Genomic DNA, 23462 nt, shown 5'->3' on the forward strand with positions numbered 1-23462 from the left:
TGGAAGGCCCATGGGGACTGCCTGTGACTCCATGGTAAGACAGTTATAGTGCTTCAGCAGTTAACATTTGTTACTGGATTGGTGAAATCTACTTACAGAACACACAACGAATTTGGGGTCTCTGTCCTGCTTCATGACAATCTGCCCTGAGGTTAGCACTCACGGTCATGAACCACTCCAGACAGCATGACAGTTGGCCTAGTCTTGGCAGTATTCACATGCCACAGGTCAAATTGGGTTTATAGATCATAATCCCAGCACTGTTAAAAGTTTAAACTTGATATTGAGAGTTTTAAGAGCTAAAGATTAGTCACAATGAGTGAATCACAGTCATTTGAGAGTCTTGACCCAAAAGCCATTAAACTTATGTAAAGAGAGGGGAATACTCCCTAAAAAAGAGCCCCAGATCAGGAACTGAAAATCACTCCAGACAGTATGACAGTAATCAATGGCTTGCTGTCAAACTGGGAGGATGTATCTAGTGAGAACCTACAGGGATCAGACCTGGGTCCAGTACTATTTAATATTTTCATTAATGATTTGGATAATGGAGTGCAGACGGGGGCATGCACAGGAATAAAAATGTGGCTGCTTTTGGAGGGGCACTTTCTGTGCCCCTTGTGGCTGGAGGAGTTGCCTCCTTCCTCCTCTCCCCCATAGCCAATGGAGGTGTCATCTGCCCCTGCCCTACAAAATTCCCAGATTGACACCAAACTGGGAGGGGTTGCAAGCTCTTTCGAGAACAGTATTAGAATTCAAAATGATCTTGACAAATTAGAGAATTGGTCTGAATTCAACAAGATGAAATTCAGAAGTCCATTTCATTTAGGAAGGAAAAATCAAATGCACAAATTCATAATGGGGAATAACTGGCTAGATGCTAGTACTGCTGAGAAGAATGTGGGGCTTATAGGGGATCAAAAGTTAAATGAGTCAAAAATACAGTTGGGAAAAAAAACTAATCTGATATATCTTTTAACAGAAGCGTCGTATATAAAACATGGGAAGTAACTGTCCTGCTCTACTCAGCCCCGGTGAGGCTTCAGCTGGAGTAGTGTGTCCAATGCTGGGTGCCACGCTTTACAAAGATGGAGAGTCCAGAGGAGAGCAACAACAATGAGAAAGGGTTTATAAAACTGACCTATGAAGAAAAGTAAAAAAACTGGGCATATTTAGTCTTGAGAAAAGAAGACTGAGAGGGGACCAGATCACAGTCTTGATATATGTTAAGGACCATTAAAGGTAACAATTGTTCTGCACATTCACGGAAGGTAGGACAAGAAGTAATTAATCTGCAACAAGGAAGATTTAGGTTAGATATTAGGGGGGGAAATCGAAGTATAAGGATAGTTAAGGACTGGAACAGTTACCTAGGGACGTTGTGGAATCCCTGTCACTGCAGTTTTTTAAGAACAGGGTAGATTAAACACCTCTCAGCTGATGAGGGGCGGGCACCACCACTGCTTCCCAACAGCTGGTGGGGGCTGGGCTGCTGACAAACAGCTGATAGAGGGCAGCATCACCACCAAACAGTTTGATGGCTCAGAAGGGCTTTAGGGGAGGGCAGAAGCAGTGGGCAGGGGCCTCAGGAAGGGGATGGAGGGGGTAAGGGGCGGAGCAAGGCCAGGGCCTTGAGGGAGGGGCAGGGAGGGGCAGAGCAGGGGCAGGACCGTGGGGGTGGGGCCTCGGGGCAAAGCGGATGTGGGACATTCCTGGGGAAAAGTAAAAATTGGCGCTTGTGAATGACCTGGTTTAAATCATCACTGATAAAGATTGCAGGTGACAAAAATTGGGGGAGTGGTAAATAATGAAGAGGACTGGACACTGATACAAAGGGATCTGAATACCTTGGTAAGATGGATGCAAGCAAACAATGTGCCTTTTGAACCAGCTAAATGTACATGTATACATTTAGGAGCAAAGAAGGTAGGCCATGCTTACAGGCTGGCCGACTCTTCTGAAAAGCAGTGATTCTGAAAAAGATTTGGGGGTGGATAATGAGCTGAAAACAAACTCCTAGCGTGACATTGTGACCAAATGGGCTAATACAATCCTTGGGTGCATAAACGGGAATCTTGAGTATGAATAGAGAGGTTATTTTACCTCTGTGCTTGGTAATGTTGGGACTGCTGCTGGAATACTCTTGTCTGGTTCTGGTGTCCACAGTTCAAGAAGGATGTTGATCAGCTGGAGATGGTTCAGAAAAGAGCCCCAAGAATCATTAAAGGATTAGAAAGCATGCCTTATAGTGATAGACTCAGGGAGCTCAACATATTTGGCTTAACAAAGAGAAGGTTAAAGAGTGACTTGATCACAGTCTGTAAGTACCTAAATGTGGAACAAATATTTGATCAGGGGCTCCTCAGTCTAGCAGAGAAAAGTATAACACAATTCAATGGTCAGAAGTTGATGCTAGCCAAGTTCAAACTGGAAATAAGGCATACATTTTTAACAGTGGAGGTAATTAACAATTGGAACAATTTTTCAAAGGTGGTGGTGGATTCTCCATCACTGACCATTTTTAAATCAAGATTGGATTTTCTAATCTTTCTAAAAGATTTTCTAAAAGATATGCTCCAGGAATTTTTTTGGGCAAGTTTTATGGCCTGTGTTATGCAGAAGGTCAGGCCAGATAATCACAATGGTCCCTTCTGACCTTGGAATCTATCAATCTATATGCATTTCCTGCCTCACTTTCCTCTCTGCTCTGCAAAGTTATTTGGACTTAGGACAGTCAACTGGGATATCCAGGATGCTTCTGCACAAGGCTTCTCTCAATCATGGAGCGTCTCTCTCCTGCATGTCAGTTTTCTTTTACTTTGACTAGTCCCACAGTTAAATAGGAAAACTCCCCCATCCCAGCTACAAAAACATACCCCTCTCTTCCTCAGTCCTGCTCATACCTTTATCTATGAGTCTCTTGAGTTTATGAGTCTATATCTACACTAGCACTTTTGTCAGTATCACTTTATGTTGCTCAGGGGTGGGAACTCTCTCCTCCCCCTCAAGTAAACCTCCCCCCCCCAAGTGACGTAAGTTACACTGACAGACACGCTGGTGTGGACAGCGCTATGTTGGCAGGTAACCTCTCACTGACATAGCTACTGCCGCTTGTTGCCAGTGGTTTAATTATGTCGGCGGGAGAGCTCTCTCCCATCAGCATAGAGCAGTTACACAGGAGATGGTTAGGGGGCTTATTCCTTCACCCGCTTCCTTCCCTGGTCCTTCTCGCATGAACAGAGAGCAACAATACCCGAAGTCCAAAGGTGCAAACAATTCGATGTCTATTGGGGTGAACTTCCAGCAAGCATGATTCCAGTTTCCTTCCTTAGTGTCCCCCTTCCCAGCTCTGACACCACAGAGCCTTACACCTGTGTCCTTGTTCCCATTCCTGCCCTTAGCCAAACATGATTCCAATTTCCTCACCCACATTCCCTGTTCCCATCTCCCCCACCCCTCCCACCCACACCCACTCACTTCCTCATTGACTACAGATTATACAGTAAAACTTGAGTTCTGCTTAGCTATACCTTAACCAATCATTTTCCTGAAATTTAACTAACCAATCCTAACATATTGTAACATGATTATGTAACCAATTATATCCCACCACCTTAATTAGTTTACACCCAGCAAAATTAATTATACAGCAGACAGGAAGAATCACAGAACCAGACAGAGATTATACAGACAAACAATAGCAAAGTGGGAACTATAATGACAAAAGAATACAGAAGTGAGGATTTCACACCCCAGCTATTGATAAGCGAGTTCTTGCCAGACAGGATGCTATCAAACTAAGTTTCCTTTTACATTTTTTAGGCACTTCCCTTTCTCTGGAGGTGATAGGCACTATCAGGACAGGATTGTATTCCTAACAGCCCAATAGCACCTTATTTCAGTGTGACTAGTTTGGAATGTGAGGATGTGAACGTTTGCTTCCCAGCTTATGGCTGCCTCTGTTGCTTAGCCAAAGGCCTTAGCCTAAGAACAGGGCCTCAGACTGTCACAGTAAGAGAAGACCCTTATACCGGCAGACAGTGATTTTGATTCTCTTTTGTACCTCTATAACTAGCCAAGTGATAAGAATACACCTAAATTCTTAGAGTATAGGCCTTTACAGACAGGCCTGAATATCTATATTCTAACAGAGATCTTACAGCAGCATAGCTGCATCGGTACAGCTATGCCGCTGTAAGGTCTCTAGTGTACACATGAGTTAAATCTTCCCGCTGGTTCCTTTGTTCTGTTCTCATTCTCTGTAGAGAAACTGGAGGAACTACTTTCTCCTATCTTCTACTTTCTCCTATTGCCTCCTGAATGGACAACCATTAAGATTTAATGACCCACTGTTGTCCCAGATTTGGCAGATACTTGCTATAGCCCTTGTCAGTTCATGGCTGACACACTGCGCACTGAGGCACTCCATGACACAGCAATTTCATAATATCAGCCAGGAGTCATAAGCTGTATGTAGACAGATTTCCAAATTGTTAGACAGCTTCTTAGGGTGTGTCTACATGGCAATTGAAAACCACAGTTGGTCCCTGCCAGCTGATTCAGGCTCCTGGGGCTCGGGTTAAGGGCCTGTGTAATTAGGATATAGATATTCAGACTTGTGCTGTAGCCCAAGCTCTGGGACCATCCCACCTCACCTGTCCCATTCGGCCTGAATCTCTACACCTCAATTAAACATCCCCTTAGCCCAAACCCCAGTCAGTTGCTACGTAACAGCCACAGATTTTTAGTTGGTTTTTAGTGTAGACATACCAATAGAGGCCAATCTGAGGGCTGAGAGAAGGCAAGAATGCCTGCACATCAAAGGCTGGATATCTAGTCCTCAAGGAACTTTAGTGCCTGAGATCAGAAAGAAGCAGTCTTTTGGCCACTCAGTGTATCTAAAATAGCACATTTATGCTTTATCTACACTACAGAGTTAAGCCAACAAGTTACATCAATGATCATAAGCTGCTTTAATTACATTGGTTGTGTACGTCCACACAATGTTCCTTGTGTCAGCGGAGCACGTCCACAGTCATTGCTCTTGCACTGACAGAGAACATTGCATCATGGGTAGCTATCCCACTGTGCAACTCGCCACCCTCTGGCAGCCTCTGCTGCTGGGAGCTCTGGGAATGGATAGCAGTGCATCATGGGGGTGTGCTCGCCATTCCATGATGCAGTTATTTCCGTGCCATCATTCCATAGGCTTCCAACTTCATTTTGCACCATTTTTCAACAGTCCTTGTAAACTGTGCCCACCATCTCTGCCTGACACCATGGATCCTGAATTGCTGACCAGTCTGGTGATGAAAATTATGAACACAACACGGCTGGTCCTGCAGTATTTCATGGGCTGCGAAACAGAAAATGAATCGGTGATGCCTGCCCTTCTGTCTGCCATGGAAACAAATAATTCAAGATTGCTGCTGGCATTCACAGAACAGCTGCACATGGCGGACCATCGGCACTGGGCTCAGGAAACAAGCACTGAATGGTAGGATTGCATTGTGATGCATGTATGAGATGATGAGCAATGGCTGCAGAACTTTTGGATGAGCAAATCCACCTTTCTAGACCTGTGTGCAGAGTTCGTCCCAGCACTGCAGCACAAGGACACCAGAATGAGAGTTGCCCTTACTGTTGAAAAGCAAGTGGCTGTCTGTGACTGGGTATACCAGACCCTGCTAGGCCCCCTGCTGGAGACTTCATGGCCCTGCCACACCATGCTCCAAAAAAGGGCAGTGGAGAGGGTCCTCCAAGCTGCCTAGAGTGGCTGTGTGGGACACAGCCAATCAGAGCCCAGCAGCCTAGCATAAGAAGAGCTGCAGGGCCAGAGGGAGTTCAGTTCCTTGTTGGGGTTGTAGGAGTGCGGCTGTCTGATGGAGTGCCCAGCCCAGCCCGCAGCTGGGGAGAGTGAGAAGGAGCCTTGAGCTGGTTGCTGGAACTCTATTAGGATAAGGCTCTTAGGTAAGGGTGAAGACAATGCAGGGCTATGGGAAGTGACCCAGAGAATTAGAGAAGTTGTATGACATAGTTAAAGGTACACAGCAGACAGCTGTTATCTACAGGGTCCCTGGGGTGGGACCCAGAGTTGTGGGTGAGCCTGGGTCCCTTTCCTCCCAGCCCCATGAGCCACTACAGGAAAGTGGCCCAGATATTGAGGCATTCCAGTGGGGGAACTGAACTATGGTGGCCCAGTTGAAGAGCAGTAGCCAGGAAGCCCCAAGAGAACAAAGACATTACATCAGGGAGGGAGCCCTGGGACACTGCTCTATCCTAGAGCACAGACAATCAGAGAGAATGCAGGCATGCACACTCAGACAAAGGGGCACTCACGAGAGGTGAGTGCACCCTGTTACACCATTGCTGCGTGGAAGCTGGCAACTCCAGATTGCTGTCAGTCAGTCACTAATCAGTTTGGAGTTGAAAAGTCCACTGTGGGGGTTGCAGTCATGTATGTGTGCTGGGCCAGTAATTGCCTGCTGCTACAAAGGACTGTGACTGTTGGTAATGTGCAGGAAATAATTGGTGGCTTTGAGGCAATGGGATTCCCTAACTGCGGGAGCGGGATAGATGGAACGAATATCCCTATTTTGGCCTGACCACTTTGTGATGGAGTACCTCAACCAAAAGGGCTTGCAGACACTGGTGGATCACAGTGGATGTTTCACTGACGTCAATGCAGGGTGGTCAGGGAAGGCATATGATGCATGCATCTTTTGGAACACTGGACTGTATAGAAAGCTGCACACTGGGACTTTCCTTCCAGACCAGAAGATTCCCATGGGGGATGTGCAAATGCCCATAGTGATCCTTGGAGACCCAGCCTACCCTTGCTCATGAAGTCTTACACTGGGAACCTAGATAGCAGCAAGGAGTGCTTCAACAAGAAGCTTAGCAGGCGCAGAATAATTGTTTAATGTGCCTTTGGCTAATGAAAAGGATGCTGGTGCTGCCTCTTTGGCTGGTTAGACCTCAATGAGGAAAATATTCGCATAGTCATTGTGGCCTGCTGTACTTCGCGTAATATTTGTGAAGCGAAGGGGGAAAAGTTTCTCCAGGGTTGGAGCGCTGAGGTTGATTGGCTGACTGCCGATTTTGAGCAGCCAGATACCAGAGCAATTAGAGGGGCACAGCAGGAGGCTATTCGAATCAAGGAGGCTTTGAAGGAGCATTTTGACAGTGATTCCCAGTAATGTGCCTAAGCATTTGGCCAGGCAATGTTTACTTGCTGTTTTGAATAACCCCTGTAGTGCTTGCTTCCTGAACTTTAATTGTAGTGAGCAAATGTTCCTGCCTATAGCCACTGTTTATTTGTGTCAGACACATGTTAGTTGGTGCAAACATTTAAAGAGTCAATTTGTATCAAAGAATAAAGTTTAATACTGGAAAAAACACATTTTTTTAATCAAACCGGGGACATGGAAATGAGGAATGGCCTTTTGGTTACAGCTCTCACAGCTGAGTGTAACTCCAAATTTCACTGTGAAACCAGTCCCACTGGGTGGAGTGCAAGGGGTACTGTGAGGGACTGGAAACATGCACGGAATGTGGTTGGGGAGTTTGGGGAGGGCATAGAATGGACTTCTGTATTGGCTGCAGGGGGACTCATGCTCGGATGTTCTCTGACTGCAGCATGAGGAGGGACTTGAGCATCTCTGTCCTCCAATAGTTTAATCATCTGTTCCTTTCTTTTCCAGACTATCCAGCCTGAGTTTTTTTTATTGTCTCCCTCCACACTCTTATTTTGCTATGTGCTGTATCTGTTGACTGCAGCATTTCGTGAAACATATGCTTCTTACTCCTCCAGGTTCGCTGCCTTATCATACGGAGGTGTTCACCAGTGTGGGGGAGTGGGTCTGCAAGGGCACATCTGCAGAAGCCAAAGAAGCAATGAATAGAGACAGTACTGTGAGTGTGCTCACAGCCGTAAATCACACAATTTACACACACACACACCCCTTTCTTGGGTAGCACACAGGTGGGTGTGAGTCCCAAATATGGTGCATTTGCTGCGGGGGAGGGATGGGTAAGGGGGAATTGGTAAGAAGGGACAAAGGGTCTGGCTGGTTTGCAAAGGGGGTTACTACAAGCACCTAGGGAGACTATTCTGAACATTGGTACCCTTTTCCACATACTAAGGTAATCAAACCCAATATTTCACTCCTAAGGGTAACCCAGGATGCAAGGATACCTCTTCTGCATGCGTGTGGCTTCAGAGCAGCTCCGTATGCTGCTCGCCTGTGTTCTGCTCTGGTCCCTGCAGAAATAATTGCTGGGTGGCACAGCAAAGTTGCCTACAACTGGTGGAGAAACAAGGTAGCTCTGCTAAGGAACCTTTGGTAGAGGATTGCAGAATACCTACAGGAAAGTTTCCTAGAGATCACTATGGAGGATTCCTGGGCCATCCTAGTGTACACGAACCAACTTTTCCACGGGGCCCCCACTGCATAGATGCAGAAGCTCAGTTGTTAATTTCTGTTCCTTATTCCTCCTATATCACATCTCAAAGTAAATGAGAGCACCATGCAGAAATCAAAGCAAAATGAGCACTTTCCCCAATGAGCATTTACCAGAGCTCCCCACTCCTGCCTCGTGTACTAGTGCCAGGACTGTCTAGACCCCTCCAGAGTCACAAAGAGGTTCTGACTCGCCTCGCCACGCCACCGGACGACCCTCCACGTGCTCCACATCCTCCTTCAGTTCTACTGCCTCATCCACCACTTCCTTCGTGGCGTTAGGTCTGCTGGCTGCTGCCTGCAGTCCCCCTGAAGTATCCACAAGGCTCTTGGCGATGGAGGTGGGGTTGCTGCTGAGGATGGTGTGCAGCTTGTTGTAGCAGTGGCATGTCTTTGGTGCCGCACCAAAGCGACAGTTGGCCTCCCTTGCCTTCTGGTATGCCTGTTTCAGCTCCTTGATTTTAGCATGACATTGCTGTGTGCTCCTTCTCCTGTATGCTACCAGCAATCAGCCTGTAGGTATCGAAATTTCTACGGCTGGTGCGAAGCTGAGACTGCACAGTCTTCTCTCCCCATAGACCCATCAAAGGGTGGCAGAGTCTGCCCCAAAGTGAGGGGGGCAGGGACCCCTGCCCTTCCTCTTCTGCCCAAAGCCCTGCCTGTGGCCAAGCCAGAAGCCAGAGTGGGCTGGGAGCCATGGACTCTTCACCTCCCTACAGCTGCCCCCGTGTGGCTCTAACCTGAACCTGGCTCTGTCTGGGAGGCGGCAGCCCAGTCATGGTAAGAGCTGCGTGGGCAGCTGTGGGAAGCTGTACCATGGCCCTTCCACCTGCCCAGGATGAGGGGGTTGAGAACAGCCCCTGGACTGTGTCTTCACCCCATGGGCCCCCTGCCCACGGCAGATGGAGGGTCCATGGTGCAGCTGGCCAGGTGACTTTACCATAGCCTGGGTCCAGGTAAGAGCCGCGCATAGCACACAAGGAGCTGTGGGGAACCATGGACCCTCCTGCCCTGGACAGGGGGTCCACAAGGCAGGGACATGGGCGAGGGGCTGCTCTTGATCCACCCCACCACCACCCTGGGCAGGTGGAGGGTCTGTGATGCGGTGCCCCACAGCTGTCCAGGCTTCCTGGCTGAGCTCCAGCTGCTGGTCTGGTCGGTGAGAGCTGGACCTTGCCCGGGGGGGGGGAGAAGAGGAGGGTTGGGGTCAGGGCCCCTCCTGAAAAATGGCCAGGCCTGTCCACTTCCAAAAAGTGGGAGGGCTCTGACCACCCCCTGTTCTGCTGCCACTGCCATCAGATCCAACAACTCCAGTGCGCTCCACGAGGGAGCGCATCTCTTGCATAAAGCCGGCATGGTCAGCTGGGAGGATGCTGTGTTAACTGTCCATGCTGAGTAACCAGGAAGAGAAATTTTAAAAATTTCTGGGCCTTTAGAAGTGGGAGGAACACATACCTGTATACCTTCAGGGCAGTGGGATTCAAACTGCTGACCAGAGCAGTCAGGATGGACATGGGGGACATCGCCTGGTGGCCAGTTAGGGTCACATAACCAAGCACACTGTCTACACTGATGCTGTGTCACTCTAACTACATCGCAAAAATCCCTATGCTGCTCACTCAGGTGGTGGTGGTATGTCGGCGTAGCAGGGGAGTTACAGCGGCGGGAGGAGCATTTCAGTGTGTACGCTTCCACTGTTTTGTCCATGAAAGCTGGCTGTTGTCAGCAAAACTGTAGTGTGTAGACAAGTGTACTCTTACTTGTCTACACACTAGTAGGTGTCTCGTGGGAGGGACACAAAGGGGGAATCAGGTAAAGGGGAGGACATGTGACCTCCCCATGTGTCTCCTCCCAGCCCAGGTCCCCCAAGCTCTCCCTGTCCCCACCCCATCCCATGTTACCTGGGGGGCTTTGTCCTCCCTCTGCGGTGGCTCCCCCGGCATGTTCAGCTGCTCTTCCTGGCAGCCAGGCTCCGGAGCCACTTCTGGATGCTGCCTAGTGCAGCACAGCAGCTGCCTGGGAGAGCACCTGGCTGTGTCAGCAGCGGGCTCAGCTTCTGGGGACAGTGGCCAATTCTGAGCATGCCAGAGGTGTGGAGGGTCTCCAGCTTGCTCAGCCACTGTCCCCAGAAGCTGAGCCTGGGCGGGGGGCAGCCCACTGCTGCTGCAGCCAGGCACTCTCCCAGTCAGCCGCTACGCTGCACTGGGCAGCCTCCAAGGCAGCGTGGCTGGAAGAGGAGAGGTTCTGGCCTTGCCTCTTCCCATCCAGCTCTGGCCCTGCCCCACCCGGGACAGCTGCCGGAGGGTCACTTGACTCTTTGTGCCCCACCCACAAGTCGCCCTCTGGCTGTGGAAACTGATGTTAGCAGGCAGTTAAATTTTGCAGGAAAACTTCCCTAGGGTTATATGACAGGGAGGCAATGTTACCTAATAGATAGAGCATTGGATTGGGAATCAAAGTTCTATTTCTGGGTCAGCTACTGCTTGCTGGGTGACCCCAGGCTAGTTACTACAGCTGTGTGCCTCAGTTTCCCCATCAGTAAAACAGGGATAATAATACTTAAACCTCCTTGGTAAATTGCTTTAATATCTGTGGATGAAAAGTGCTATATATATGGGCTAGGTATTATTATGATGACAGGAAGTTGTGGTGGAGAAAGCAGCATGGAAAAGTATGTAACTGAAACTTCTAAATGCAAGTGATGATGTCCTGAGAATAAAATCCCTGTTTTTTATTCCAATTGGATTTATCCAGTTAGGATCTGATTCTGCCAACCTTATAATGGGTAGCCTTATTACACAGGACTATAGGCAGAATATAATACTCAACATTAGTCAGTGTGACAAGACTCTGTTACTGCCGTATGTATTTAAAGATTGCTGATCCCGATTCAAAGCCCACTGAAGTCAATGAGGGTCTTTCTATTGACTTCAACATGCTTTTGATCATGCCCTTACTTCAGGAAGGCAAGAGATGAGTCAGCATATTTACACTCAATTGGATTATTATGTTTTAAGAACAGGTGATAACTGAATAACCCAGGAAAAGAGATCTACAGTCTCCTAAAGGTAGTAAATGGCTACAGTAAAGCCTCTAAGCTTTATTTAAGGAAGAGGAGCTACAGTACCTCTCTAGTTAAGAGACTCCTATTATCTGCTATGGACAGTATGGCCTAGTGGTCAGAGCAGGAGTCAGGTCTAGGGGGTAGAGTCGGCATCTAGGTTGGGGAACAATGCCAAGGGGCAGCACCAGAGTTAACTGCCAATTCCCAGAGCCAGGGGTCAAGCCAGGAATTGAAGCTGAGGGTCAGAGCCAAGATCAGATGCCAAAGCCAAGGGTCATGCCAGGACTAGGCATAAGGGCAGGAACCAGAGAAGAGGCAAGGACCAAGCCTGGACCAGGAGCACATTGGGAACAGGAGTGAAGACAGAGGTGAGGCAGGAGTAGAGCAGGAACAGGCTTAGGTGCAAGAAGCAGGCAGGGATCAACAGAGCCACAACAGGAAATCACCTAGTTGCTCAGACAACTTCCTGGGCCTCCTCTGGCTTAAATAGTGTGATTGGACCGATTGGTTAAAGTGACTTGTCGTCACACAAGAACTCTGGCACAGGCAGGGATAGAATCCAGATCTCCAGCAGTCAATTGTCTTCCCTTAACCATGAGACCCTCCTTTCTCTTCCTGCAATCAATTCCCTGCCTCCTTCACATTTACTGCACAACTGCCAACTTCTGCAACAAATGAGGCAGGAGTCTTACAGAGAATAGCCCCCTTTACTACACAGCCTTGATTCATCCCCAGCACAGATCCATCCTGTGCACTGAATAAGGCAGGGGATTTTTTCCTGAGGGGTCGTGTGGAAAAATAGATTTTAAGTAGGTAAATTTATTAATGCTTGTGAAGTACTCTGATACTACAGTGGTAAACACCATAGAAAAGCCCATAAGGGAATTAATAATTCTGTCTTCAGGACTGGGTGTCAATAGTATGCAGTAAACAATGCATGAGGTCACACACTGAACAATGAGGATAAAAGAAAATGCTGAATATCTGCTCATTCACTGAGCACCATCCATCCTGTGCACTGAATGAGGCAGGAGTCCTATGGAAAAAGTAGTATAAGATCAGGTATTAAAGACTGTTTCATAATGCACATGCACAAGGGGCCAAAGACACCTTAATTCTGGAATTTCCTAACTTTTAAGTATTAGATTTTGCAACATTAATATTGTTCTTGTAATGTAGTTTTGTGTGTGTGTATATATATATATAATCTCAAGGACACCAGCTTAGACAGTTTAATGAAGGTTGTACTGTTCCAATTCTGCTCTTAAACACCCTTGTTTTGTAAAACTTGTTCTTTATTGAGTTTAAGAGATTTCCTATTTTAAAACTAAATATCTCTAAGGACTCGAGGTATTGTGGAATAATGCTATAGCAGAGGTTACAGACTTTAAATTACAGACATTACTCATGCTACAAGAACTAACTTTCTTAGTCTGAATCTGGATATACTTTAAGAACCTTCTCTATATTTCTACAAATAATGTTTTGTTTTGTTTTTCTGAACAGAAGAGAAAACAGAGGAAATGCCCAATATTTAGCATTAACATTTGGCTAGCTGTACTGGATTTTGTGTTCTTGTCCAACAGAGCAGTGCAATGGGAAAATCTTCAAACAATCTAACTGCCTTTATTTTTCCAATTGCTCAGTGGCAAATGACAGAAAAAGAGGAAGACCTAGTGAAAGAGCAAGTTTATGAAGGAGATGTGGAATTTCTCTTCATACTGTGTGTAAATTAACCAGGCTACATACTTTTTCTGAAACCAAAAAAACTCTGATGGTTCATTTAGAACTTCCCCTAAGGAAATTAAATCCAAAACAGTCAGTGATGCTTGGAAAAGTTAAATCTGCCTCAAGCAAATAATTTGACCAGAAGACACATGAAAGCTATACCAGAGATGCATTTTGATGAAAGCCTGAAGGTGGCAGTAAATTCATGCAGGAGTTAGTTAGCAATAGTTTTTGAATTTTCTATTTCAGTATAATATTAGTTATATTGTTCGGTTTCTTGTAGTTGCAATAGAACTACTTTTGGATTTAATCCTATTGCATGTTAATTAAAGGATATTCAGAAAGAGCAGATAGTGTCTAGAGTTGTAAAGAAGGATTTTTTTTTTACTACTGTATGTTGAAAGCAAAATCACTGTGTAAAGACTCAGGAATTGAAACTGATTATATGCTTTCTAGTTGCTATAGAAACAAAGTATGTAATTAAACAAAAGGAAACATATAACATGGGTTATCCTGATGAAAGTACTTAGAAAGGATTGAACAATGAATTAATGTTTTATATGGGAAACTAAACCAACAACAAGGCTGGGTTGGCTTTTTTTTTTTTTTAAAGAAATGAAAATTCACCCACTCAATTTTTTGCTCTCAGTTGACAAATCCTCAAATGGATTTATAAAAAGGGACATCAAGAATAATACAAAATGAGAAGTGGTGACACTATGAAAACTCATTTCAGTGTGCTTGCAAGCTAATGACATTAAATATAATATTTTTATCATAGGATGGAAAAATATCAAAAGTAAATTTAAACAATTGGGGCAAAAAAAAAAAGAATAATGTTCCCCTATTAACATAGTGTTCAATAGAATTAATTTCAAATCAATAATTTTAGTCTAAGCCAAATACTTATTCTATACAAGTGCAATATTATTTACAGTTTCAAATACTTGCTCTGAGGTTTTCAGATGATATTCATAATATCAGTTCTGTGAAGGGTTCCTTCAAAGAAGGGACATTTCTATAACATAAAGGCCATGCATAAGAATTTCCCTCTGTTAAATAATATTTTAAATATACAGATTAATATGTCAAACTATTATGCGATAATCTGAGAACAGAAATAATGTATAGTGTCAGAAAAAATGTACATCGTAATCACAAACAAGAAATGCTGTGGTTTTAACAAATATTTCAAATTAACTTGCTGTTAGTGACAGTTTCCAGAAGAGGGCACTTTGAGTTTTCTTATATTATCAATACTATTCATTTTCAAAGTTTCACTTCAGTTCCCAGAACTTTCTATTTCTTTATTTTTTTTTAAATAAGAGAGTCAATTAGAATTCAATGTTGATTAAAAAGCAACAATTATATTGTTTCCCCGCTCCCTGAAATACTTTCACAGATACCTGTTCTTGGGGATGTGAGGTGACTACAGTAGTTTAACATACCGCTTTATTGGAACAGAGGTTATGATTGTATTATCCCAATTCTGCTCATACTGTCTTAGAACCTTTTCATCAGCTTGAACCTGGCTTTGACCAAGTTTGTCACTGAAAAATCTAGAAAGGAGAGCTTTTCACGGAAGGGACTCTGCTTAGCACATGCCCTCACAGCATCCCTCAGAGCAGACTTCCACCAATGGCTCTCCAGTCCAGAGTCTTTTGTAGAGCAATGGGTGCTTTGAATGATGCCATCTGCTTCTCCAGCAGTAACTGTCACAGTGCTTTATGGACTGGGAAGTGCAGGGAGGTAAATAAAAACCCTGTTCAGTGTAAGATTCTGTGTTTGGGTGACTTTATTACAAAATATGGTTAAAGTGAAAGAACATGCACCCCCGAAATAACATCAATTAGCTCAAGGAAAACAAGTACTTTACCTTGTCTCTCTGTCTCCTTTCCAAGGTTCTGTGTAAAATGGGCCTTTGTCACGGTTCCTCCCCCACTCTGAACTCTAGGGTACAGATGTGGGGACCTGCATGAAAAACCTCCTAAGCTTATCTTTACCAGCTTAGGTCAAAACTTCCCCAAGGTACAAAATATTACACCTTGGACTGGCCGCTACCACCACCAAACTAATACTGGTTACTGGGGAAGAGCTGTTTGGACGCATCCTTCCCCCCAAAATACTTCCCAAAACCTTGCACCCCACTTCCTGGACAAGGTTTGGTAAAAAGCCTCACCAATTTGCCTAGGTGACTACAGACCCAGACCCTTGGATCTTAAGAATAATGAACAATCCTCCCAACACTTGCACCCCCCCTTTCCTGGGAAATGTTGGATAAAAAGCCTCACCAATTTGCATAGGTGACCACAGACCCAAACCCTTGGATCTGAGAACAATGAAAAAGCATTCAGTGTTTTACAAGAAGACTTTTAATAAAAAATAGAAGTAAATAGAAATAAAGAAATCCCCCCTGTAAAATCAGGATGGTAGATATCTTACAGGGTAATTAGATTCAAAAACATAGAGAACCCCTCTAGGCAAAACCTTAAGTTACAAAAAGATACACAGACAGAAGTAGTTATTCTATTCAGCACAATTCTTTTCTCAGCCATTTAAAGAAATCATAATCTAACACGTACCTAGCTAGATTACTTACTAAAAGTTCTAAGACTCCATTCCTGGTCTATCCCCGGCCAAGACGACTACAGACAGACACAGACCCTTTGTTTCTCTCCCTCCTCCCAGCTTTTGAAAGTATCTTGTCTCCTCATTGGTCATTTTGGTCAGGTGCCAGCGAGGTTACCTTTAGCTTCTTAACCCTTTACAGGTGAGAGGAGCTTTCCCCTGGCCAGGAGAGATTTCAAAGGGGTTTACCCTTCCCTTTATATTTATGACACGCACCCCAAATCTCAGCTAGGGTGAAACACTGGCTGGGATTTCTTCCTGGAGCTCTAGGAAAACAGAGTTAATAAGACACATGCATCTCTAAATATACTACCAAGTACATAAAGACTAACAATATTTTCCACATCTCAAGGACGATTTTAACCAGTTGATTCTGGGAAACTTTCACGGGAGAGTGCATCAGCCACTTTGTTAGAAGCTCCTGAGATGTGTTGGATGTCGAAATCAAAATCTTGGAGAGCTAAACTCCACCGAAGAAGTTTTTTGTTAGTTTCTTTGACGGTGTGAAGCCACTTTAGTGCAGCATGGTCGGTTTGCAGGTGGAAACGCCGTCCCCAAACATATGGGCGTAGCTTTTCCAGAGCGTAGACAATGGCATAACATTCTTTTTCAGTGACTGACCAGTTGCTTTCCCTCTCAGACAGTTTTTTGCTGAGAAACACTACAGGGTGGAATTCTTGATCAGGTCCTTTCTGCATTAAAACTGGTCCCACACCACGCTCGGATGCATCTGTGGTTACTAGGAACGGTTTGTCAAAGTCTGGGGCCCTTAGTACAGGGTCAGACATGAGTGTCGCTTTAAGCTTGTTAAAGGTCTTCTGACACTTTCCGGTCCACTGAACAGCATTTGGCTGTTTCTTTTTGGTTAGGTCTGTCAGTGGGGCAGCGATTTGGCTGTAGTGCGGTACAAATCGTCTGTAATAACCGGCCAAGCCTAAGAAGGATTGAACCTGTTTCTTTGACTTTGGGACAGGCCACTTTTGGATAGCATCCACTTTGGCCTGTAGGGGGCTGATAGTTCCTTGACCGACCTGGTGTCCAAGGTAAGTCACTCTGTTTAGGCCTATTTGACACTTCTTAGCCTTAACAGTTAGTCCTGCCTCCCTTATGCGCTCAAGGACTTTTTGTAGATGTTCCAGGTGGTCTGCCCAGGAATCCGAAAATATGGCCACATCGTCAAGGTAGGCGACTGCATATTCTCCTAATCCCGCTAGGAGACCATCTACAAGTCTTTGGAAAGTGGCGGGTACATTTCGCAGCCCGAAAGGGAGTACATTAAATTCATACAGCCCGAGATGTGTGATGAAGGCTGACCTTTCCTTGGCAGATTCATCTAGCGGTACCTGCCAGTACCCCTTGGTTAAGTCCAAGGTAGAGATGAACTGGGCCCGTCCCAGTTTCTCTAATAGTTCATCAGTGCGTGGCATTGGATAGTTGTCTGGGCGAGTTACAGCATTTAGCTTACAGTAGTCCACGCAAAAACGTATTTCCCCATCTGGTTTGGGAACTAGAACCACTGGAGATGCCCATGCACTTTCAGAGGGGCGGATTACACCCATCGGTAACATATCCTGGATCTCCCGTTCTATAGCAGTTTTAGCTTGAGGAGACACCCGGTAAGGGTGGACCCTAATTGGGTGAGCATTACCTGTGTCAATGGAGTGGTATGCCCGTTCAGTCAGTCCTGGGGTGGCTGAGAACGTTGGCGCGTAGCTAGTGCACAGCTCCTGGATCTGCTGTCGCTGCATACGCCCAAGGGTCATGGAGAGGTTCACCTCTTCCACACCACCATCACTTTTCCCTTCGTAATAGACACCTTCGGGCCACTCAGCGTCGTCTCCTCCCTGGGCTGTAAACTGACAAACCTTTAATTCTCTGGAATAAAAGGGCTTTAGAGAATTAATATGATACACCTTAGGCTTTCGGTTGGAGGTGGGGAATGCTATGAGATAATTAACAGCTCCCAGGCGCTCCTGGACCGTGAATGGCCCTTCCCACGATGCTTCCATTTTATGGGCCTGGAGCGCCTTTAAGACCATGACCTGGTCTCCTACTTTGAAGGAACGCTCTCTGGCATGTTTATCATACCAGGCTTTTTGCTCTTTTTGAGCATCCTGTAAGTTTTCTCTAGCAAGGGCTAAAGAGGTTCGGAGGGTGTTTTGTAGGTTGGTTACAAAGTCCAGAATGTTAGTTCCTGGAGAAGGTGTAAATCCCTCCCATTGCTGCTTCACCAACTGCAATGGCCCCTTAACCTCACGGCCATATACAAGTTCAAATGGGGAAAACCCTAAACTGGGATGTGGTACAGCTCTGTAGGCAAAGAGCAACTGCTGCAATACTAGGTCCCAATCATTGGAGTGCTCATTTACGAATTTACGTATCATGGCCCCCAAAGTTCCATTAAACTTCTCCACCATGCCATTTGTTTGATGATGGTAAGGAGTGGCAACCAAGTGATTTACCCCATGAGCTTCCCCAAGGTTTTTCATAGTTCCTGCCAGGAAATTAGTCCCTGCATCTGTGAGGATGTCGGAGGGCCAACCTACCCTGGCAAAAATGTCTGCTAGTGCCTGGCACACACTTTTAGCCCTGGTGTTGCTTAGAGCTACTGCTTCCGGCCATCGGGTGGCAAAATCCATGAAAGTCAGTATGTACTGCTTTCCTCTGGGTGTCTTTTTCGGAAAAGGACCCAGAATATCCACAGCTACTCGCTGAAATGGAACTTCAATGATGGGGAGTGGCTGGAGAGGAGCTTTGACCTGGTCTTGGGGTTTTCCCACTCTTTGGCACACCTCACAAGACTGGACATAGGTAGAAACATCCTTGCCCATTCCCTCCCAGTGGAATGACCCCCCGAAACGGTCTTTGGTCCTGTTCACCCCAGCATGGCCACTAGGGTGATCATGGGCTAAGCTCAAGAGCTTGGCCTGGTATTTAGTTGGAACTACCAACTGTCTCTGAGGATGCCAGTCTTCCTGGTGTCCCCCAGAAAGAGTTTCCTTGTATAAAAGTCCTCTTTCTACAACAAACCTGGATCGATTAGAAGAGCTGAGAGGCGGTGGGTTGCTCCGTGCCGCCGTCCACGCTCTCTGGAGGCTTTCATCTGCTTCCTGTTCGGTCTGGAACTGTTCCCTTGATGCTGGAGACATCAGTTCCTCATTGGATTGGGGACATAGGCTTGGTCCCTCTGGAAGCGATATAGGGGATGGAGCTGTTTCTGTTGACTGTGAACCGCTCTCCGCTGGTGCACTATGTTGGGATTCAGGCTCCGGCTGAGCCTCTTGTGTAGGGTTATCGGCTGCTGCCAGTTCAGGTTCGGTGGGGCCCTCTGGTGTTGAGGTTGCAAGTACTGGATTCAGTGCTGGCACGGGGTCTGGTGTTGGTTGTTTGGCTGGTTCCGGTTCTGGGACTGGTTCCGTCTGGGTCTCTGGGACTGGATCCACTACTGCTGTTGCAGACATTGGCCTGGGGTCCGGGTCCATCACCTCTGACCGGGCCCTGATAGAAGTTTCCGGAACAGAGCTAGGCCCCACGGCTTGTTTAGCCTGGCTGCGGGTGACCGTTCCCACCCTCTTGGCCTGCTTCACGTGATTGGCCAAGTCTTCCCCCAACAGCATGGGGATGGGATAATCATCATAGACTGCAAAAGTCCACATTCCTGACCAGCCCTTGTACTGGACAGGCAACTTGGCTGTAGGCAAATTGAAAGAGTTGGACTTGAAGGGTTGAATCGTCACTTGGATCTCTGGGTTGATTAAATTGGGGTCCACTAAGGAAGCATGGATAGCTGACACTTGTGCTCCGGTGTCCCTCCACGCGGTGACCTTCTTCCCGCCCACACTCACAGTTTCCCTCCGCTCCAAGGGTATCTGGGAGGTATCTGGGCCTGTGGACCTCTGGTGTGATTCCGGTGCAATGAACTGTAATCTGTTGGGGTTCTTGGGGCAGTTGGCCTTTACATGCCCCAGCTCGTTACATTTAAAACATCGTCCAGCTGACGGGTCACCGGGGCGAGGTGGGTTGCTGGAGAACGGGGTGGTGGGACGATAAGGGGTCTGGAGGGTTCTTTGGGAGGTAGGTGGGGCTTTGGGCGGCCCCCGGTAATAGGGTGTGGTCTGGGGTGGTCCCTTCTGGTCTCCGCTCCAACTGCGACCAGTTTTCTTCTTCTCTGCCACCTCCACCCATCTGGCTCCAATCTCTCCTGCCTCGATTACAGTTTTGGGTTTCCCATCTAGGATGTATCTTTCTATTTCCTCAGGAACACCCTCTAAGAATTGTTCCATTTGCATTAGGAAGGGCAGATTTTCTGGAGATTCAACACTTGCTCCTGATATCCAGGCATCCCAATGTTTCACAATGTGGTAGGCATGTCGGGTAAATGACATGTCTGGTTTCCACCTTAGGGCTCGGAACCTCCGACGAGACTGCTCGGGTGTTATCCCCATTCTGACTCTCGCCTTGGATTTAAACAGTTCATACTTGTTCATATGTTCTTTAGGCATTTCAGCTGCCACCTCAGCTAAGGGTCCACTGAGCTGCGGCCTCAGCTCTACCATGTATTGGTCAGTAGAGATGTTGTACTCAAGGCAGGCCCTTTCGAAGTGTTCTAAGAAGGCCTCAGTATCATCACCTGCCTTGTAGGTGGGGAACTTTCTGGGATGGGAAGTGGTACCTGGAGAAGGATTGCTAGGGTTTGTTGGTATATTCTGCTGGGCCTTTATCCTCTCCATCTCCTCCACATGCTTCCTTGCCTCCATTTCCCTCTTGTGGGCAGCCTCCTGTACCTCCTTCTCCAGCCGCATGAGTTCTATCTGTCTTTCATGTTCCCTTTGTTTTTCCTCAGCCTGAAATTTGGCTAATTCCAGCTGTAGTCGAGCCGAGGATTTGGCCATTCTAACCTCTCTGTTTTTAACTAACTTTACACCCGAGGTTTAGAAATAAACAAACAAAACTTGGCTGTAAAATTTTGCTGTGCTGGAATAGAATACCTATTCTCTGATAGTGATTGTCAGCCTACAGAAAAAGACAATTCCCTTGTCTCTGCTCTGGGCCCAAATTAAAGCAAAAAACCTCCAACTACTTGGAAACCTGCTTACCCAGCCCAAAGAAAAAAAAATGTCTCTTCAAACCTGTGCTCCTTGTAAAACAAAAAAAAATCAAAATCCTAAAAAAAAACCCTGCCACTTTTGTCTCCAGGCAAATGGATAGAGCACACACCCCCTATTTACTTTTAGGAAGAAAAGAAAAAAAAAACCTCTGGGTTGGAAGACTGTGAATTTCCCTGCAGGAGTTAAGTACCCTGCCTCCAGGCAAAGAAAACCTGCAATTCACAAGATAATCCCCTTTTATCTCTGCTTGGCCACAAAGCAGAGAGAAACCAAGCTGCTTTCAGTTTCAAAGCTGCTTCTGGACTTCCTAAAAATTCCTTTTTAAAATCTGTATTTCTAGTTCAAAAAATCTCAACTGGATCTCAAAATGATTTCAGGTTAATCCCACCACTGTGCCACCATGTCACGATTCCTCCCCCACTCTGAACTCTAGGGTACAGATGTGGGGACCTGCATGAAAAACCTCCTAAGCTTATCTTTACCAGCTTAGGTCAAAACTTCCCCAAGGTACAAAATATTACACCTTGGACTGGCCGCTACCACCACCACCAAACTAATACTGGTTACTGGGGAAGAGCTGTTTGGACGCGTCCTTCCCCCCAAAATACTTCCCAAAACCTTGCACCCCACTTCCTGGACAAGGTTTGGTAAAAAGCCTCACCAATTTGCCTAGGTGACTACAGACCCAGACCCTTGGATCTTAAGAATAATGAACAATCCTCCCAACACTTGCACCCCCCCTTTCCTGGGAAATGTTGGATAAAAAGCCTCACCAATTTGCATAGGTGACCACAGACCCAAACCCTTGGATCTGAGAACAATGAAAAAGCATTCAGTGTTTTACAAGAAGACTTTTAATAAAAAATAGAAGTAAATAGAAATAAAGAAATCCCCCCTGTAAAATCAGGATGGTAGATATCTTACAGGGTAATTAGATTCAAAAACATAGAGAACCCCTCTAGGCAAAACCTTAAGTTACAAAAAGATACACAGACAGAAGTAGTTATTCTATTCAGCACAATTCTTTTCTCAGCCATTTAAAGAAATCATAATCTAACACGTACCTAGCTAGATTACTTACTAAAAGTTCTAAGACTCCATTCCTGGTCTATCCCCGGCCAAGACGACTACAGACAGACACAGACCCTTTGTTTCTCTCCCTCCTCCCAGCTTTTGAAAGTATCTTGTCTCCTCATTGGTCATTTTGGTCAGGTGCCAGCGAGGTTACCTTTAGCTTCTTAACCCTTTACAGGTGAGAGGAGCTTTCCCCTGGCCAGGAGAGATTTCAAAGGGGTTTACCCTTCCCTTTATATTTATGACAGCCTTTCTCCCTCCCCACTTGTATAATCCCTGCTATGGGAGAGGATTACCCTATAAATCAAACAATCTCCATTTTGGATCCCTCCAATTCCCTCTCAGTGCAGCACAATTGTTGATACAAACAGGCCACAAAAAACAGGTAACTTTAAATAAAACAGGGGAAGGGCATAGAGCTGGCAAGTGCTGTTACAGAGGCTGCGTACATCTTGTCTCTAGCCTGCCTACTTTCACTTTGAAAATAAAATTGGGGGGGGGGGAGAAAATGAAACAAAACGTGACTTCTTGGAATTGTCTGGGAGAGGAAGCCATGTCAGACCTTCCTACTCACCAGTTAGCCCTAGCATCAGCTAGTGTTTTACTATTTTTGTACTGATTCATAAAGTGAATTGTACCTTAGACCAGACATCCAACAGCATCAGCACAAGCATCTCTGAACAAAAATTAACTAGAAAAACTTGCTGATTCCCACTGACTTTCTGTTAAGCTCATTTGAGTCTGCCATACTTTTAGGCCATGTCTATACTACAAACTTCAGTTGATGCAAGTTACATTGTTGTACAGCTGCCAAAGCTTGTATGTCGCTTGTGTGCATGCATACCTGTTTGCTTGTGTCAGCTCTGCATGTACTCACCATGAGTACGTGTGTCAATGTAAAGTGCATTGTGCTGGGCAGGCAATCCAGTGTCCCAGGAAGTTCCTTTGGGGACGTTTTTGTAGTGTTTTGTGGGGCAATAATGATTTGCCCAGGGATTTCTGGGAGCCCACAGAGCTCAGCACTATTCCCTAGGAATATTGCAAATGCAGGATGTATGATTTTCCTGTACTTTCAGATTTCAGGAAATTCCACAACTGAAAACACAATGAGGAAGATGAAGATATATTTGAGGAGAGTTTTTTGGTGGACATAGAGGAAAAAAATTCCAGATTGCTGGTGATGTTCACGGAGCAAGTGGAGACAGTGGCATGCTGCTTCTGGGCCCGAGAAATGAGCATTGACAGGTGGGATCACATCATAATGCGGGTCTGGGACAACGAGCCGTAGCGTCAGAACTTTCAGAAGTGAAAGGTCATGTTCCTGGATCTCTGTGCGGAGCTCACCCCATCCCTCTATTGGAGGGATACCAGAAACAGACCTGGATTGACAGTGGAGAA

This window comes from Lepidochelys olivacea (assembly GCF_965140295.1).
Source record: "Lepidochelys olivacea isolate rLepOli2 genome assembly, chromosome: 6".
In the NCBI taxonomy this organism is placed as follows: domain Eukaryota; kingdom Metazoa; phylum Chordata; order Testudines; family Cheloniidae; genus Lepidochelys; species Lepidochelys olivacea.